The following is a 15,149-nucleotide window of genomic DNA, read 5'->3' as shown; positions in this document are numbered from 1 at the left end:
GGGTAGCCTCCTTGTCTCACATGTCTACTTTCCTCAAACTAGCCCTTATTTCCCTGATCTCTTTTCAGTCACCCTAAATAAATTAGGGTAAATTAAATGAAGTCACTGTTTTTATAGATCCAGAACAGTTGAAGATCAGCCATATCATATGGGTCAAGCTAATACAGGGCCTCTGTCAGAGGCCTTAAGACAATGCCTGCAAACTTCCCTCACAGAATAAGAATTAAATACATATAATACATATAAATGACCCCTAGTGCCTGGTATGTAGTGAGTTCCCGAAAAATGTAAGTGTTAGCTCTCGTCATGTTTATTAATCCTTGAATGGGGTACTAAAATTCCTAAAAGGGGGTGAGACTAGGGAAATACATTAAGATTAATAATTGCTACAACAACTAATATTTAATAACTATATGCCAAGCACTGTTATAGGAATTTTTCATGTGTTGACTCATATTCTTAATATTTTTTGGGGGGGGGGGAGAAGCAGAGGGAGAGAGAGAATCTTTTTTTTTTTAATTAACATATAATGTATTATTTGTTTCAGGGGTACAGGTCTGTGATTCATCAGTCTTATGCAATTCACAGTGCTCACCATAGCACATCCCCTCCCCAATGTCCATCACCCAGCCACCCCATCCCTCCCCGCCCCCCCCCCCACTCCAGCAACCCTCAGTTTGTTTCCCGAGATTGAGTATCTTATGGTTTCGTTTTATTTCATTTAGGAGAGAGAGAATCTTAAGCAGGCTCCATGCCCAGCATGGAGCCCAACGCTGGGCTCGATCTCACAACTCTGAGATCATGACCTGAGCCGAAATCAAGAGTCAGATGCTTAACCAACTGAGCCACCCAGGCGCCCCTTGACCATATTCTTATAACATAATTATAATTCTCACAACAGTCTGATTATGTGGGGACCATCACCAGCCTCATTTCCCGGGTAGGGTGGTGGAGACAACAGAGAGGTTAATTTGGGGAGCTTGGGTCCCAGCTTCTGGTCCTGGAGCTCTTTCATAATCATCCCACTCTGAAAAATACTAAGCCTAGGGCCTAATGGAAACCTAATAGAAAAGTACTATACCAAATCCTTCTCATTCTTATCTGTCATTTGTATTTTCAGGGGACTGAGTGTATCTGTGAAAGCCCTCTGGTGCTCTTGCACGTCCCCAGGCACCGCCAGGAGGAGGGAGGGCAACCCAGAGACGTCCACATTCTTGGGAAACAACTCAAAATGGGCAGAACCTCTGTGCACCAAACCCAGCTTCGCCAAACCAGTATTTCCCAGGTGCCAGGCTGTTGCAAAAACCTGTATTACCACAGTTGAGGCTGTTTTGTGAGGAAAGGTTTTTGGTACAAAATTGTTTTTCATATTCAGCTACCCCTACCGGTCTCATTACCCTTGAGACTGCAAAATACCATGCCTTCGTCTTTATAGAGACCAAAACAAAGCCTAGAGATAAACTCAATATTTGCAGCCCTTTTTAAAAAATAGGTACTATGCACTGAGCAAATATTTGGTGAATGAATATAGGTGATTAAACAGTCAGTAAAAAGAAATGTATACAGCCACACATTCCATATTTGCTTAGGAAATGCACACATCTATAAAAGGAATTTCATACATAAACTTTATGATACAGTTATGTGTGTATATGTGTTACTCTATCATATTTTATTTTAATTCTATTTATCCATTTTCTACATGCTCCCCAGTGTGGAGATGGACCACCTTCAGGGGCGCGGGCTCCCACTCCCACATGCTGTGCTCTGCTCCCCTTGCCGTTTTGCTTGGCACCCTGTGGCTCACAGAGCTCTGTGGTTCAGGTCGGAGGGCTAGGAGCAGAGGAGCAGAGCAGGTGTCATCTCTGAATGGTAAACGTGATGCTCTATCTCAGTGTTTCCAGCAGCCTTGTCACCTACCAGGGAGCCCCCGAAACGGAGACTGGTGGCGGTGGCGGTGTGAATTGTCTCTGTGTGATGTCTCTGTGTGTGATGTCTCAGTGTGTGCGGAAGGTAGAGGTGCCGTCTTACGAAGACTCCGAGCCTGCCCTTCACTGTCATGCTTCTGCGTGCCCACACGTAAGACGGAAATCGCTTGAACTGACCGAGCTCGTGGAAGAAGAGGTAAAATCGATGCTGTGTTAGGGTGAGCTCTGCTGGGAAAAGCCCGCGCCGGCGGGCTGCCGGCTTGTTTGCACGCACGCACTTGTTTGCACGCACGCACGCGCCCTGAGTGAGAGCGGGGATGCGCGGCTTCTGTCTCCAGTGCCCAAGCACAGTGTGTGGCAGAGGAAAGGTCTGCTCAGTACCTACTCCAGCTCGGCTTCACCATCCCGCGCTCCTGACTCCTTCTCCTCCCCCTGCCTCCAGCTGCCCCCTCTCTGGACCGCACCCCCTTCGTTTGTCCCTTGCCCCCTCCCCGGCTAGCCCACTCCCCCGCCTGGCTCTCCCCTGTCCCCTCCCTCCGCCACCACTCGCCCCGCATGGGCCTCCGGAGGGCCCCGTCTTGACTCAAGACACCCATTAAACAAAGTGAGACACTAGCAGTCACTGGGCACTTTGTGAGGAGGGCCAATTAGAGGCCAGATTGATCAGGACGAGCAGCAGGACATCCAGAAAGACGCTTTGCTTCTGGGGAATGGGAGCTTAATCCCGTTACTGGCTGGCTGGAGACTCCTGGGGCCCGCGCGCCTCCTTCCTGCTGTGCCTGGGGGGATACCATTGGAGGGCGGCGGCGCCCCCGCCCCGGAGGGCTCCGCTCGCCAGCAGCCCCCCTCTCTCCCCCGGCCCCCTCGCTTCTCTTTTCTTTTGCAGTGACACACACTGCAGTGCTTCTGAGGTCATTTGTTTCCCACAGCCTCACAGGGCGCTGTGGCAACAAGGGGGACAATGATCTCTCCCAGGAATGATGGGAGGCCTTGTTTGGCCTTAAATAAGCCCCTTCAAGGGAGCAGTAAGGTCTGTTGTGTGTGTGGTTTGTTTGTGCAGAAAATCCTTTTGCACGTAGTTCCAGTGTGAAGTACTCAGGCAGCTCCAATTGAAGACATAAAGAATCTTGTGTGTTGGGGGGGGGGAGGGTTTAATTTTATTTTTATTGCTGTTTGGAGACCAGGATCGTGTTTTCCCTTCTGCCAGTTACCCTTTTCCCACTCATGCTCCCTAGACCCCAGCGTTCTTTGGATAGTTTTAGGCAGGAATTGGCAGGTGTTGGGGCAGAGGGATGCCTCTGTCTGCATGTTGGCATCTGACTTCCCTCAGCTGTGGGGAGGCCGCTCTGGGGTGAGTGCACCAGGGATTTAGTAACCCGGCACTTTTCTCATCCTATCCTGGGCCCGAAGATCGTGCTTGGGACTGGATACCCAGGGCTGGAATTCACAGCCAAGTGAAAATGAGGTGGGAGGAAAGAGTACTTTGTGGGTTGCCTCAGAACAGACCGTCGGCTTTAATGCCAGAGCTTCAGGGGACTACAAAGGAAGGCAAAGGCCTGCGAATGAAATATGGACTATTGGAGTCAGGTTTTGTGTCCAGTTTAGCTGTTTAATGAGGAAAGATGTGAGCTGATGTCTACCCACACCTTGGTCGCACTGCTCATGCTGTCTCAGACAATGTACATATTTCATCTGGAGAAACTGAGGTTAGGTGGCAGAATAAGCCTTTCCCAAACCACATGATGAATTTCAAGGCTTGAGATTAAAACCCGGGGCCTTTCGTTGACCAGATCGTTAACTAATAAGTATGATCTATGAATTCTTTCCTCTCGTTCCCAAAACAGGATACTCTCTCATCTGAGCAGTATGTATCAGAAACTGTATGACTGCCTAAATTCTACTTTTAAGCTATCTTTTCTTCCTTTGCTTTTTATCAGTCATATCTCCAACTGTTTATAAAATTTTGTCACCTCTTTGACATATCAGATGCAAAAACTATTGGCTTTATGATTGGGCCACTGGAAGAATATAATATTTTTTCCCTTCCCTTTTCATTTCCTGACTTTTTTCCAGTGATAATTTTAATACATTTGTGAAATACTCAGGCAGGAAGGAGAGTTTTCCAGATGTTTCTGTTGATTGCTGTATTGCAAACACAGAACAGTTCAAAGACTGGTATCACTGTTTGGTAAATTGAAGAACCATATTTTTTTGATAACTACTTATCCTTGAATTTAATAAACATTCCTAAGATGAACTTTTCTCTTAACAACCTTAGTGTCGTTTGAATTGTTCACAAATTCTAAAGTGGGAGTCCTGGAAATTTTGGTACATAGATTGACATCTTGCCTTATTTCTCTGGACCATCTGCTAAATGCTTACTCTCAATTGTTCATTAGCTTCAAACAACAAACACACCACAGTCCATTCCAACAGATAGCCTGTGTTTCTGACAGTGGGAGGACATTGGCCAGACCATCTTCTCTCTGGCCATGTTGGAAGTGTTCCAGTCTTAGCTAAAGTAGACCGACTCATGTTTTAATATTTATTATAAAGGAAACAACAAATATAAACAAATAAAAATCACTAATATAGGTCTGTGGCAGAGGATGAACAGTAAAAGAAAACTGCTGATCTACAGTCATGAACAGGCCACCTTTGGAAATGTTTGACTCTAAGGAAATGCAGATTGTGCCTGGTGGAGCTGCCTTCCCTCAGGGCTCATCCAAACATATCCCTAGAGGTTCCTTGCCTACTGGCAAATTCCACTGCCTCTTCCAGATGCAGGGAAGATGAGTTTGATTAAGTTCAAAATGGTAACCAAAAATGTTGAATAGCAAGAAACTGCCTGTGGTAGCTTTGGGAGCTGGTAAGTAAATAACAGGCTGTTGTCCCACACCCTAGTTGAATGCTCTCAAGAGGTTCTTATGTTGCTCGCATTAGTGGGCATGTAAATGAAACCCCTGTTGGCCTTGGCAGATATTGGCCTCTTCTGTGACCTTGTTTGACTGAAACAAAAAGTCATTGGTGGAACAAAATTTCAGAGCTCTGAACTTGGTTGAAAGAAAAGGGCAATTCTCTGAATTGGGTAATTGGATCACTCTCCCAAGTGCCCTAGGCTTATATCAAACATATAAGAAGGGGATTAATAACTTCAGTGTATAAATGAGCTTCAGGCGGCTTCCAACTGTAACATTTCACTCTCAGGAGCTTTAGGACATAAAAACAGATTTTTCCAGAGCATTTTGAAGTGCTCTTTATAAAATGCAGGAAGGGACTGCAGACTGCTGTGGAATCCTTTTAATTGTGTCTGGTCCAGTGTGATGAGCAACCTAAAAGCCTTTACAAAATGGCCACTTAATAAAACCGTTCATGAGTTGTATTGTTGGAACTAAAAGATGATGCCAATAATATTTTTCAAATTGTGCTTGATACTCATTTCCTTGGTAATGGTTTTATTATCTAGACTAAATTAAATGGTATCTATGAAACAGAAAGCTCACCATCTTCCGATTTTTTATAGCTGATTTGGAGGACCCCAAGACTCACCACAGACCTCTATCCTTATGCGTGAGTTGTAAGGGGTCATTTGAAAAGCTGAGAACTTTTAAGAATTAGTTTATTCATTAATTTGCTTACTTGATATTTATTTAATACCTACTATATACCAGACTTGAAAATAAAAATTAAAAAAAAACACATAGAGTAAGATCCATGAACAGATATTTGAAATTCAGGCTTATAAGGATTGAAGGAATGGCGAAGTCCAGAGAAGGCTAATGGAGGTGAGAAGAGGTTAATCCATGAGGCAGAAAAATGGAGAAGAGTATTTTAGGCAGAGGACTCAGGACTGAAAAAGGTTACTCAGAAAGGCTGTTTGTGATCAGTATGACCCAGATAAAAGATGCAGGCCAAAATTGTCATCTTTTCTTGGAGGAGAGGGATCAAGAGGTGTTTCTTTTGGGTCCTGAAGAAATTATATTTTTAGTGATGGAGGCAACTGCTGGGGTCACAAGTTGGGTAGAAAAGGAGAAGCAAAGGAAAACTTCCGAAAAATGCATTGTTTTGAAATGTATCTTTTTTTTTTTTTTTTTTTTTTCTAAAAAATTTTTTTTTTTTTTTTTTAAAGATTTTATTTATTTATTCATGAGAGACAGAGAGAGAGAGAGAGGCAGAGGGAGAAGCAGGCTCCCAAGGAGCAGGGAGCCCGATGCGGGACTCGATCCCAGGACCCTGGGATCATGACCTGAGCCGAAGGCAGACGCTTAACCATCTGAGCCACCCAGGCGCCCTGAAATGTATCTTTAAGAGTATGAATATTCTCAGACCTCTGGCAACCACATAGAAAAGAAGAGCTCATGGGGGAACATTCTAGAATTGATTCTTTTTTTTTTTTTTAAAGGTTTTACTTATTCATAAGAGACAGAGAGAGAGAGGCAGAGGGAGAAGCAGGCTCCCCGCTGAGCAGGGAGCCCGATGCGGGACTCGATCCCAGGACGCTGGGATCATGACCTGAGCCGAAGGCAGATGCTTAACCATCTGAGCCACCCAGGCGCCCTAGAATTGATTCTTATCTTAATGGCTATTGATCTATCTGGATGCCAAAAAGCGTTTGCAGAATTCTACTATTTATCTATCACTGATTCAATTTAAAGGTAGTGTTTTTTCACTAAAAAATATTACTAAAGCTGGGTAGAGTTGCTTCTAAGAACTAGAACACCAGATAGCTAATCAGAAAAGGAGTTATCTTTAATCATGCCCCAAGTATTTATTTTCATTTTTCTCTTGCAATTTTTACAGAAACCTGTAAAGCAGCTGTTTTACCTGCATAGTCACAAGTGAGTAAACAGCCTCAGAGAAGTCAAGTAAATTCCTCAGAATCCCAGGACAACCAGTATGAGACAAAGCCCATGTCCTCCCTCTTAGGCATACTCTTTCCCACCAGAGCTAAATCTTCAGGCTTATGTCCACCTACAAGAGTAAAGGCAGACATTTGAATTCTCTCCTATTTGTTTTGGTTTTGTCACTGATCATGTTTTTCTTCCTATAGAGATGTGTTTCCTCCTCCTCCTCTTCCTCCTTCTTTCTATAATACCTGGATGCTTCTAGCTGGAAGCGGCAAATAGGTTCCATCTTCCATTCTACTCCAAATGGTCAACACTGGTGGCTTGGGCTGCTGTATTGTAACTGTCTAGCAGCAGCTCCCCTGGGCTCCATGTGGGGGTGGGAGGGGCAGTATGTGTGCTGCATATCTGTTATCAAGGCTGCTGCTTTAGGGTCTTTACTTCACCGCCAAAGTGGTGAATGAGATAAATCACTTAAAGTCCTAAGACAAGAAAACCATGCCTATTTCCCAAAGTAGGGAACATCCTGCTGCTACATAAAGAAAGGAAAAAGAGCAGTGACTTTATAAGAGAGATGTGCAGTCTAAGAATTAGAAGGGAAAGTCTGAAGGAGGCTAAATGAAATAGATTGCAAACATCTGAAGGGTGACTGCAAAATCACGTAAGGATTTTGTGGCTCATTTTCAGGGTGGCAATCTGTTCTTTTCTATTTTTAGTTTTATTGTATTTTTTTCCCTCTGTGTGCAACAAAATGGTGACCACAAAAAGCAACAGCCTCCTACATCCCTTGGCCGTACAGTTTAGCCAATACCCAGCTCTCCTCCCTGCAGTCAGCTCTGGCTTGTCCTGCGGAGGCTGGTGATTCATCCCTCTTGGGACCTGAGACATGACTCCATATTGATATCACCCATTGGGCTCATTGCTTGAATCCCCAGATTGTTCGTGTGTTTGTTGACTTTTCATCTAAAAATAAAAGTCACTTAAGGCAAATAGTTTAGTGCCAATGGTTTTGGCTATTTGTGAAAGTTAGAAACTCATTTAGGAAACCACCATCAGGATTTTCTTGGCATTGTATCAGGTTTGGCATGTTGTGCTTCAGCGTACCAGCTCTTGCACAGATTGAGGCCACTGAGTTGGATTATGGAAAGCCTCCCTAGGAAAATTAGAACTCAGGAAGTAGTATTGGTGATCCACAACATATTGCTATATTTTCTAAGGTTCTCTTCTGGTCATACCATTGTTCTTTCTTGGGTAAAATGTGAAACTGGTGTGCTACCCTTTTGATGGGAAAAAAGTGTTATTTGCTTGGCTTTGGAATTTTGGGGCAACTCAGTCAATGACTTTCCTCTTCTGTAAACTCCTATTCTTTAAAATGGGTGCCACATCCTTCATTTTCCCTTCCGAGTCATTATACATTATTTCTGGCTGCTAGATTCCATTCCAGAGCCTGTTTCATCCAAGTAATGGATGGAATAATTGTAATGACTAGCTTAGTACAAGTTGCAAAATTGGAGACCTAGTCATCTCTCCGGGTCATACAGAAGTCACTTCTGGACAAAAACTGCTGTATACAACGTATATTTTTAAAAATGATCTTTCTTCTACTTTGTGCTGCAAAAACAAACTTTGAGGGGATGCTTCTCCCACAGGATATGGAAATGGCCTTGGGCCACGTCCAGGGTTACTGACACAGCTGCTGTTTCCTGCAAGGGACATCCCACATCCAGAAGGGGAAAAAGACAAAGTTAAATATATAGCAAGAGGGTAATGACTGAACCTATTAATGAAAATGAAAGAATTTGACTATTACACAGTCTGTTTGTAATAATATACAGCTATTGGCAGGAATTACAGTTTATGTTTAGAAGACATATTTAAACTCTTTCCCAGAGGGCAACCAATCCAATATAACCTAGCAACAACATCATCTACTTATGGTGCCTAATAATTTCAAAGTTCCTTTGTATATCTAGTTTTATATTCACAATGACCTGAGGAAGCTGGTGAGTTGGATGGAGAGGTAAGCATGGACTAGGGAATGTAAAGCAAGGGAAGGAGTTTAGACTTTATTCTAAGCATGATGTAAAGTTTTAAGCTAGGGATGGACATGACATGATACACATTTTAGAAAGATCGTTCAGCTTGCTGTGTGGAATATAGACTATAAAGGGGCCAGAGTGGAAGCTAGGTGCTAGTCAGGAAACACAACATTAATGCAGGTGAGAGATAATGGTGGCCTGGACGGGGTGGTTGTGGTGGAGGGGGTGAGAAGTGGTTAGATTCACAATAAATTTTGAAGAAACTACTTATAAGAACTGCAGATAGATTGAATATGAAGTATGAATATTAAAAAAAACACAAGATTGTCTCTAGATTTGTCTCAAGAATTGTCCTAGATGACTCTGGGAATTTATTTTTTCTATGAAGTTCCATGGAGTTATTATTTAAGCCAAAAAAATCTAACCATGTTGAGAAGAGCAGATTGGATGGAAGAGAGTAGGGAGGGATTTCTGTCCTAGAAAAGTTGAGTTTGAAATGTCTGTTAAACAGGCAAGTGGAGATGTCAGGTAGACAGCTGACTATATGAGTCTGGAGGCCAGGGGAGTAGGCTGAACTGAAGATAGGAAAGGGGCTAAGGACTGATCTTGGGAGTACAGCAACACTTAGGAGCCAAGAAGAGGGGAGATCTTTAAGGAGACTGGGAGCGAAGGGATGGTGAGGTGGGAGGAAATCCATGAGCATGTGATTTTTCTGGAAGCCAAATGAAGAAAGTCATTCAAGAAGAAAGGAGCCAGACCTAATGCTGCTGAGAGATCAAGTGAGGTGAGGACTGAGAGTTGACCCTTGGATTTGGCAGGATACAGTCAATGGTGTCCTTGAAAGAGTGTTTTTCAGGGAAGTGTTGGGGATATAAGCCTACTAGAATAGGTTGAAGAAAGAATCAGAGGTGAGAAAGTAAAAACAGAGGGAAGGACAACTTTTTAAATGTGTTTTGCTATGACTAGAAACAAGGAAATGGAGAGGTAGCTGGAGAAGTCAAAGGTGTTTTTATTTTGTATTTTTGTAGTGATGAACATAATTAGTAGAAAGGGAAAATGTGATAATGTTGGAGAGAAAATAGGATACCACTAGTGCAAGGACCTGGAGGATGTAGGAAGGGATGGGGTACAAGTCCATGCTGATTAGGTTAAAACAGGTTGAAGCAGGACTGCTTATCGATTGGAACAGAAAAGAAGGAAGACAACAGGGGTATAACTGCAAGCAGGCTAATAGATTTGGCGATGTGAGGATGACGTCGTTTTCTTCTGATGGCTTCACTTTTCTCAGTGAAATAAGACATGAGATGGTCAGCAGAAAGTGAAGAAAGGAAAGGGAAAATTGGAGACTGGAGAAGATTTGATAGAATAGTCAGACAGTCTTTATACTTTGCCACCACTGCCTTTGATTCCTTCATGGTTTCATGAGAAAATAGATGCTAAGTCTAGACTTGGTGATTTACTCAGCAGAGAGAGAGTCCAGAATAAGATAGGACTCCCTAAGTAGTGCCGTAGCTCACAAAGGAGTCAAAAGAGTCAATTCCGGTGCTTCCCTTAGCAAAATCGAAGCTCTATTGGAGCAGGGAGAGAGTATGTTTTAAATCACTATTATGTCCCTAGTGTCTGGTATTGCATGGCTAATGATTGAACATGCTATGAGCGGCAATTAAAATGCATCCAACCTTGCGTTGTGCTTCCTAGGGTCTTCTAATGGATGTTGGCCTGATACAGTGGAAGGTTCTGAAAATGAATCCATGAATGCATGTATGTTTCTTACGGTAGAGCCCTTGCTCTTCTCACCACTGTGCAATCTCAGTGATGGAATTGCTTTTCTATTGTTGGGAAAACTGAGGCACAAAAGTTACCTTGGCAAAGACTTTTGCAAGTCAGTGAAAAATTTGTGACATAACCGAAATCTTGAGATTCTCACCTTTATAGCCCTGACCACTTAACCACCTTGCAGTCCTGGTGGGGTTATAGCTTTCTATAAATCTGGTACTTAATCCTTTAAGGAGATGGCAATTTATCTTAAATACATACCTTATTATGGATGTGACACACTTAGTACAGATGGTCTCAGAAGTTTTTCTTGGCTTCCCCTACCCTAACAGTATCTAGTAGGTTAATGTCAACATTAGCTTTACTGTTTTAGGTAGCTTTGGTATGCTTCTCATTAGCTGGAACCGTAAAGCGCTCAGTTTTACCTGTGCTAAGGGATCGCTAAATTCCTATCGGCATCTGAGTGTGCAGTCCCCTGTCGAAAGTGAGGTCATGTTCTCCTGGATTGTGCCTGTATCTGCTGAGCCTGGGCTGGCGTGACTCCGAGACAATGAAATCATCACAGCCATTAGCTCACCCGGGCCCTCTTAAGATGTGGCCTGGCTTTCCACCCATTTCTCTGGCCTGGAAAAACTGACACAGTCATGGTTTGTGAAGGTTAGTGGAGAAGGAGCTGCTTCCACAACCAAAACGGCACCACCCTATGTAGACCTGGAACTGCTCTGCAGCTTGATCTTGGGAAACGGCATTCAGGAGCCAGGGTGTGAGGGTTTTCCTTAATCTCCTTGTGCGTGATGGTAAAGTTCAATTTGCCATCCCAGCTTCTGTGGTTAATGGGTCACTCTGGAGCAGTGGCTTCCAAACTCTTCACTGTTCATTCTATTTCTCTTTACAGACCCTGCGTTTTGAACATGTGGGCCTGGTAGACAAACTGTGATGGTTAAATAATGATTCTGTTTCTTCATTGACACCTGGTGCTGGACCTTCTGCCTCTGATCTCCACCCATCGTGTTTTCTCAAAGATGCCTTCCCCTACCAGGTGCACCTCACAGAGTACCCTTGAGCTCATCCACAGAGTTCTTTGCACAATTACAACTAATGATTTGTGTAACTGCTTATCTAGGCTGTGAGCTCTGTGAAGACAGGGACCACACTTGTCTTGTTTGGACCGTGTCTTTTACACGGCTATTTCCCCAGTGCCCAAGTCTTTGCTTGACATGCAGTGGGTACTCGAGAAACCTTTGTTGAATAAATTAATGAATTAGCTGATTTGATTCCAGTGAAAAATAAAAGGAATTTCTCCCTTGTATTGGCTTGGGAAGCCTTATGCCATGTAAATTTGACAGGATTTTTGAACTGTTGACAAGAGCTTGAATGAAAATCACCAAGTTTAGAATGATGGTTAACTCTTGTTGGGAGAAAAGATAATGCCAGTGGGGAGGGATTACACAAGAGGCTTTCGGAATATCGGTAATGTTCTGTTTCTTAAGCTAGAGGATCCCTCGAATCCAGGGGCCCCAGACCTACTCCTGAACTAGAGGGACATGCCAAATACACCACCTGCTATTTATTCCATGTATACCCAAGGCAAAAGCCAAAGGGCCAGCTAAGGATTTTATAAAAGTGAGAATGTTATTAAAGTGGCCTTATTATGTTATAGCTCTTATGACTGTTTGCCTAAATGCCTTGACAAATACCTGTTTTTCCCTGTGCATATCTTTGAAGACATGCGAAGCCACTGAGAACAAGCTATGCTGTCTATCCTTTTGTATCTACTACTTCTTGAACCCATCTCACTTTCTTAAACCACCTGTTGAAACTAACCCAAATTAAAAACAAAAACAAGCAATCACTCAGCAATGGCTAGTTGAATACCTACTGTGTGCTTTGTGTTATAAGCTATAATTAGAAGGTTGAGTCCTGTCCTGAGCTTCCTGGGGACTTCTAGTGGATATCATCATGTAGGAAGGAGAAATTTATCAGAGAATGGTCTTATGTCAGGGCAAAGTTTTAGTCTTTCTTCATGATCTGATACCCTCCTGTGTGGGTCACCGTCTTTAGAAGTATCAGAGATATCTTAGAAAAGTCACAGCACCTGCCAACACACTTGGGCAGGGACCCAAGTGGGATAGCTTGTACTGCATTGCTCCCTGGCATTCAGAGACCACCTGATACCAGAAGCTTGCTAAGCCCAACCACAGGGGAAAGTCAAGGGAGCGGGCCCAGTCAGCCTTCTCATCAGATTGCAAAGAAAAGTTGCTTAACAAATCAGTAAAGCTGAAGATATTCTTGGCAGTTTAAATAGGCAGAAGGAAGACCATGCTTTCTGTAGTTTCAATGAGTTCATTATCCAAAGGCCAGAAGTGACCAAAATTGCTGATGGGCTAATTAGATATAACTCAAGGGCCATAAAGCTTCATAAGAGTCATTATGTGGGAATATTAATAAAGCACTTGAGTTCAGCTCCGATTAAGAGGGAGAATGCGTCCAGGGAAATTGCAAGGTAAAGCCGGAGAAGGTAGATAGTATGGATATTACTGGTCCAAAATGGAAGGGTTTAATATATTTCTGAGCTCCTAAAACAAGATTCCTAGAAAACGGATTCCCCAAGTCTTTCCCAGCTTTCAGATAGGATGTAAAACTAGAGGCTTTAATCTTTACTTGTGGTTGTCTAAAAATCTACCCTATTTTTCTTAGGAAGGGAAGCAGTTGCCTTAACACCTTGGCCAGATTCCCAACATGTACAGGGTGGCCCATTTAAAACAGGCCCGTGGATGCTTCAGAATGAGGAAAGGGGTTTGTTGTAAAGCATCATGTGGATGTGGGTGTTTAATGAACATGAGCTGATTAAATTGGCCACCCTGAATTATAACCTCATGCCTTCTGCAGTTCCTCTCCAGTTTTTAGCTTGAGATGGTATTCTTCCTACTTTTCTGCCCAAACTTGTTAGGCAGAAATTCTACCACTATTAAAATTGCTTGTGCTTTCCACCCAGAGTTTCTTTGTTTCAATGGTGAGCAAAAGAATCTGGTCTTGGAAATACCTCTCAACAAATTCGCTCTCTGAGCCGCAGTGATGTCCTGCATCGGCCACACCCACATCACCTCCCCTTCAAACCTTCTTGCCTCCATCTGCTTCCCTGTCACTGGCTAACACAATACCAGTATCTGTCTGGAGCAGATAGCGTGAGCTCTGCCGCAAACAGAGGAGGCCTTGTCTAAAGATCGAGAGTGCCCTGCTGTAGAAATAGGCGACCTGGGCTTATGGCTCACTTTTGCTAATAGCCATGTGTGTGGCTTAGGAGAGTCACTTTGTCTTCACAGGCCCCAAGTTCCTTCATCCATAAAAAAGAAAGGGTGAGACAAAAGTCAGTATTTCTCAAACTGGAGGCTGCAGGTATTTGGGGTCTGCATATTCCATGGGATTTTACATTCTTTATGTGTTTACTTGAAAGATATCGTAAAGACAATACTTAGCAATTAAAAGACATTTTTAAAAAGTAAATCTTAAGTTTCTTAAGTTGATTCCCTGAAACCTGGTCTGAGGTTGCCTAGGCGCTAAGTTCTCCTGGAGGTTTTTAAATGTGTTTTAGATGTCTCAAATAATTTTTTTCCCTTCGAAAGGAGTCCATATATCACTCCAATTTGAGAAGCACTGGACTGTTCCCATAGGCTCACAAACTGGATATGGAGGTGGGACAAAATACTAGCTTTAACTCTCTTATCCTCATCCTACCTGACATAATTAGTTGGGGACCACCCCAATATGTTGAAGTCTGTTAGCACATGAGCTTCTTTTTGTTTTCATAACTGAAATATTCCCTGTTTTCAATCACTGTGTATTAATTTACACAGAGCATGTTTCTGCCAATAGCTATTTCTCGTTCCCTTTAAGACTAGGATGATTTAATTTACTGGTGACTGATCTCATAGAGCCCACCTCCCTCTAGAAGAGCTTCTGGGTTGGTTGAAGCAAAGAATTGAGCTACTCTTGTCAGTGACCTCAAGACTGAGCAATCATGACAGTAGTTTATGTCTGCATTCCACTCTTAACAGACATTCTCTCTTTTGATTCTCACTGCAGTCTTGTGGGATCGATGAAGCTGGTAGCTTGATGCCCATTTCACAGATGAGGACGCTCAGACTCAGAGAGGTGTCTTGTGGGAACTCAGTTTATGTGTTCTTTCCAACAGTGCATCTTCATCCAATACCAGCAACAGAGATATATTGGGTAGCTATTTGCCATATTGTGTTGTTCCACTGTTATTTGTTCTAGGAAATCCTAAGTGGAGCTTCTCACTCAAGGACAGACTGACATTGCCAGGCTTACTCAGCCTGACAGAAGTCACATGCCATTATTTACCAAAGACCCATAGCCGGTCTCACCCAGCCCAGTTCCTGGTACATGGAAATTACTCAGTAAATATTTATTGGATGATGAGTGGCTGAATGAATACATCTAAAAAAAATCATTCTATCATCCTTCTGATAAAAATTTATACATCGGAGATAATTTTTGCTGCACAGATTTTTGCCAACATTTTTTCAAGTTGGAAGTCGAGA

The 15,149-nt window shown here is 43.0% G+C and overlaps 1 protein-coding gene across 1 annotated transcript in view; it reads left to right on the top strand.

Annotated features, from left to right (window-relative positions):
- Positions 1-15,149, top strand: part of RAD51B (RAD51 paralog B) — a 565,004-nt gene that overhangs the window by 467,812 nt on the left and 82,043 nt on the right. The window lies entirely within an intron of this gene.

Source organism: Neomonachus schauinslandi, chromosome 9 (assembly GCF_002201575.2).
Source record: "Neomonachus schauinslandi chromosome 9, ASM220157v2, whole genome shotgun sequence".
NCBI classification, from domain to species: Eukaryota; Metazoa; Chordata; class Mammalia; order Carnivora; family Phocidae; genus Neomonachus; species Neomonachus schauinslandi.
Note: the sequence above shows the minus strand (reverse complement) of the source record. Positions and strands in the feature narration are given on the sequence as shown.